This window comes from Chinchilla lanigera, unplaced genomic scaffold (assembly GCF_000276665.1).
Source record: "Chinchilla lanigera isolate Chin_1 unplaced genomic scaffold, ChiLan1.0 scaffold00027, whole genome shotgun sequence".
In the NCBI taxonomy this organism is placed as follows: domain Eukaryota; kingdom Metazoa; phylum Chordata; class Mammalia; order Rodentia; family Chinchillidae; genus Chinchilla; species Chinchilla lanigera.
Window position 1 is genome coordinate 20,395,207 of NW_004955428.1, and position 5,684 is coordinate 20,400,890.

Here is a 5,684-nt window from a genome sequence, read left to right on the forward strand (position 1 = left end):
ATATTTTTTGAGACAGGGTCTTGCTTCATAGTTTGGACTGGCCTTGGACTCACTATATAACCCAGGCTGGCCTCAAACTCATGGAAAACTTCCTGCCTCAGCCTCCCAAGTGCCAGGATTATAGCCATGCACCACTACCCCCTGCTTGTGAATATGATATTTATTTATTTATGTGTTAGTTTATTTACTTACAATGCTGAGGATCAAACACAGGGCCTTGAGCATGCCAGACAAGCACTCCACTACTGAGCTATATCCTCAGCCCCACAAATACAGTTCTTATAAGTTTGAAGTGAATTTTTATGAACTTTGGCTACAGTTATTAAAACATAAATGAGGTAGGTAACATACCTACCCTTTTTATAGAACAGAATTTACATGTTTAAAAGGCAGTTATATTTCCATTCTTTATCTTATTACCAACTTTAGCCAAAAATGTTTTAACTGTTGTTACCTCTGGTAACAATCATTAGATCATTAGCCAAAGTGCATATAATCTTTAGGAATTTCTTTGGGAATATCTAAGAAGAGAAAGCCTGAGTTTTCCCAAACTAGAAAAGAAATATCAATATGTTAAGAGTTAATAAACTCAATATATTGACTTTTTTGACAATGTTGACTTGATAATGTCTTTATTACTTTAGGTGACCAGCTACCACTACTGAAGAAATTTTAAGACATGTTTCATGTAAAGAAATGTATGTTTAAAGAAAATTGATTTTCCTTTACTTGGAGTAACAGTGCTTTGTTTTGTTTTGTTTTGAGACAGGGTTTGGCTATGCAGTTCAGGCTAACCTTGAACTCACTTTGTAGCCCAGCCTGGCCTTGAACTCCCAATGATCCTCCTACCTCTGCCTCCCAAGTCCCTGGATTACAGGCATGCACTTCCACGCCCGGCTACTAGAGTAGCACTGTAGCAAGGGAACATTTTTCAGAAATTCACAACACAGCTTCATTTCTTGTGCAAGGAGCTGTGCAACTCCCTGAAGAAACAAAAGGCACAGACAGCACTTGACACCAGGAGTCCTATAGGACACGAAAGACTCACAATCTAAATACCACTGAAATACAAAAATATACATGGAAGGGAAAAAGCAAACACTTGGGGAGGTAAAGTGGTAAATGGAATGGAGGTATGAAGAATGTTTCAGAGAGAAAATGACCTCAAGTTTTAGATAGAATTTGAAAGATGAAAATAATTACATTCACAAAGAAATCAAGAAAGGTCATTCCAGACAGTGAGATCAGACTAATTAGAAGAAACAAAGTTATGGACAACATGAAATAACCTTGCAGGAGCTTTAATGTAGCACTATGTCTCACAGTGTGGTCCAGAGATGAGTAGAAACCACATTCAATAAAAGCTTTTTGAAAACATAGAACACCAGGTCTTACATAGGTCTTTTTGAATCAGAATCTTCATTTTAACAAGACCTCAATAATGAAAGGACATTAAAGTTTGAGAAGCACTGGTGCAGAGCCTACAGTATATAGTGAAAGAATTTTATAATAAATAAAGATGCAAAGACAGGTGGATACCTGAATATAGTCCATGAAATTTGAATGCGCAGGATATAAGGAGTTTCTTAAGTACAAGTGTGATACCATCTGTGACTTAAACAAAAACAATTCTAGCAGCAATGTACGGGTGTTTGATGTAGAAAGAGAACTGACAGAGGGAGATTAGTTTGGGGAGCACAATAGCAAAACTGTGATAGCTGCTATTTACTGAATGTAACATGACAGAGCATGACACAAACTTGTTATTTGTATTAATTTGTTATTTTAACCTTCCTATCATCTCCATTCTGCAGATGAGAAACAAGTTGGAAAAGATTTTAAAATGTCCAAAGTCATATACTAGTAATTTTCAAAACTCAAACCCAAGTCTAGTTTTAAAATTTGAATTCTGTATCCACAACACATTCACTCCATCTATGCAACTTGCTCTTCTCTCCAGCTGGCGACACCATTGTCGCCATTATCACAGTCGCCTGCTCTCAGCTCCAGTTCTTCCTTGTTACAATCAATTTTTTTCTGCCATAGCCTGAGTGGTCTTTTAAAAACAGAAATCCTTTATTTAGCATCAACCAGAATAAAACCTAATATTTCATCGATAGCCCACAAGTCCTAGTAATTTGGCCTTGCCTACATCTGAGATCTCATTCTGTAACAACACATACATGAGGTACTATTCTGTCACACTGTTCACCAATGAGCATGAAAATCTTTTCCCTCTTGGGATTTTATGTCTGTAGTAGGTTTGGTCTCGATAACTCTCATTGTAGCTCTTTACATGGTGGCTAGGCTAACCCAGGCTAATTTACTGACCTCAGCTGTGACACTTAAGCTTAATAGTCAATTTGCTGGCTCAGGAGCTAGCTCAGGGGATCACTAAAGCACATTTTCAGGGGTGTCTGGTTGGGTCATGAGGGTGTGACCTTGGGGTCAGTATCAGATTCCTGATCCTTTCTTTTGTGCTCTCTTTCTCCTCTGCTTGGCAGCCTCCATGAGCTGAGCAGCTTTGCTCTGCCAGGCCTTCCTGCCATGATGTTCCTGCCTTGGAGCCACCTTACTGTTGCTTAAATCCTCTGAAATTATGAGCCTAATTAATCCTCCCTCCCTTTAAATTGTGTGTTTCCCAGCATAGAGAATGCTGACCAATACATCAGCTATCAGGCCTTATGTCTTACCTGATCTCCTTTGTAAGATTGATTTGACAGCAGCTGCTAATGCCTTCCTTCCTCTCCAAAGGGCATTAAAGTACATGGTTATCTTCATTCAATGATTGTTATTAGAACTGAACACAAATTATCAGCATGACTTTCTGTTTCTCATTTTAGAGGCAAAATGTCAAGCAGTAGGAGCACAGAGGAGATAGAAAGCACAGTAAGAAATGCCTTGCCACTCACTTTAGTTTAACTCTGGAGTGTGCCAAGAGTCCATGTGCTAAAGGCATGGTCCCCAGCTTTGTGCTATTGGGAAGTGATGGAAGGTTTAAAGGACAAGGTTGGCTGGAAGGTCTTCAAGTGATTGGGATTATGTGCCCTTGAAGGAACAGTAGGCCCCAAACCCCTTCCTCTTGTTCTCCTTTCACTTTCTGGGCATAAGTTGAACTCTTTACCCAGCCACACACTCCACCATGCTGTCCTGTCTCACGGAAGGCCCCAAAACAATGGGGATAAGCAATCATGTACTACAACATCTGAAATCTGAGTCCCGCAAAACCTTTTTACTTATACTCTGATTATCTCAGGTATGTGGTATTGTAGGAAGCTCACAAACACACTTCTTGATCATAATAATCTTCATTTCAGAATAAAACTTAAAGTCAGAGGTTATGGACATCTTTTTTCCCCTTTTAAACTGGGAACTGGTCTTGACTGAGTACAACTCAGTAATCTGCTTTAGTCTAGAATACAAAGATGAAAGACCAAAAGAATGTGGACTAAATTAATATTGAAACTCTTTTGCATTTCACTCTGTGATTTGAAACCAATGTATATCCTTTTTATCTTAATTGGTTACACAGTTTCATTATGAATTAGACAAGGGTAACCAAACTCCTGTACTGGGTTATTGTTATCATGATGTTCTTATTTCCCTCATGTTAATAAAACAAAGCCTTCTCTTGAACCCACTTCTGTCCAAATACTACATTAATGCTACTCCTACGTACCAAAACTCTCCAAAGACTTTGTAAGTCTACTTTATCTTTTACTTGAAGCACTTCACACCTCTTGACAAGTTACCTAAAAGTGGCCAATGCCCTAAAGCTGGCAAAGTATCAAATCTCACTTAAAAAGAAAAAGCTGAAATAGTTCTATATCTATTAAAGAAATTGAATTTGTAGGTAAAAAAACCTTCTAAGATAACTCCAAGTCCAGATGTTTTTACAAGTAAAATATAGACAGTTTTTAATAAAGAAATAATATAATTCTATACAACTTCTGCCAGAAATTAGAAAAGGAGAAACCACTTCCAAGCTCACTTTGAGAAAGAAGTATTAACCAGAAACAAAACCAGGTAAAGACACTGTAGGAGAAGAACAAACCAGTATCCCTTATAAACACAGATACAAAGTACTACAACAAATCAGATCCAGCAATGTATAAAAAGATAATATACCACAACAAAGTGGGGTTCACATGGAAGGTAAAGCTAGTGCAACATTTGAAAATGAATCAGTGGGATTTCTCTTCTGTTATGGCTTGTGTCTAGATGTTCCCCACAAAGCCTCATGCAATCATAGACAGGTCTTTTTAGGAGGTGGCTGGATCTAGAGTGTGACACTGTGATTGAGTCAAAGTGAAGTGCTAGGATCAAGAGCACTAGGATTAAGGATGTGAGTGCTACCTGCCCTAAGTATCCTGGATAAGATATTGGGTATAAAAAGAACTGTGGTTATCCTTTGCTTGCTTTGCTACCTTCTGCCCACCATGAACTATTTCTCTTCTCCAATCCCTGTCTGCCATGCTACCCTTCCTTGGAGCCAGTTGATTATGGACTGAAACCTCTACAAACTGAGCTAAATAAAACTTCCCTCCTTTAAGTTTGGGTGTTGAGTATTTTGTCTCAGCAGCAAGAGAAAAGTAACTAAGACACTTTCCATTTAAAATTATCTAACAGATGCTACATTGATAGTCTTTCTTGAAACAATTGTAAAGTAGACAAACATGTAAAACACAACTCAGAAATTGGATATGAGGCAGTGAAAGGCAGTAATCTTGAGAGTTAGGGGAAACTCAAGGTGAGTCCTTTGATCGCTTAGCTCACTGCCTGAAGAAAGCCTCCAGGTTGTGACATGGGGAAGGGGAGCTCAGACAAAGACAAGGCATCTCCCCAAGATGAGACAACAGAACTGAAAGTTGAGAAAAGTAAAGTGGTTACAGTTGCACTACTGAGTACTGGAAAGAAAAAAATTTTTGCAAAGAGAGAAAAATTGCAAATACAAAGAAGTTCCCTTTGAGAATTCAGTCACTGATCAATGCATACATGTGAGGAAAGGACCTGAGGTCAGGTACTGCTTTAGATATGGTTTGAGTGTGCCCAAGGGTTCATGTGCCAGAAACTTCGTCCTCAGTGTGGTGGTGTGGAGACATGTTATGGAACCTTTAAGAGGTAGGACATGGTGGTCAGTGGTTAGGTCACTGGAACATTGAACTCATAAGGAATTGTAGTTTTTACAGGGCTCTGGTTAATTTTTACAAGAGTGTTGTAAAAAGCAAGCCTGGCCACTCCCTAGTTTTTCTCTGGTCTCTTGCACTGTCATATAACTCTCTCTCTCTCTCTCTCTCTCTCTCTCTCCTTCTCCCTCTCTGTCTCTCTCTGTCTCTCTCTCTCTCTCTTTGCCCCACACACACAATCTCTCTCTCTCTCTTTCTCTCTCTCTCTCTCCTTCTCCCTGTCTCTCTCTGTCTCTCTCTCTCTCTTTGCCCCCCACACACAATCTCTCTCTCTCTCTTTCTCTCTCTCTCTCTCTCCTTCTCCCTCTCTGTCTCTCTGTCTCTCTCTCTCTCTTTGCCCCACACACACAATCTCTCTCTCTCTCTCTCTCTCTCTCTCTCTCTCCTTCTCTCTCTCTCTCTCTGTCTCTCTCTCTCTTTGCCCCCCACACACAATCTCTCTCTCTCTCTCTCTCCTTGTCCCTCTCTGTCTCTCTGTCTCTCTGTCTCTCTCTCTCT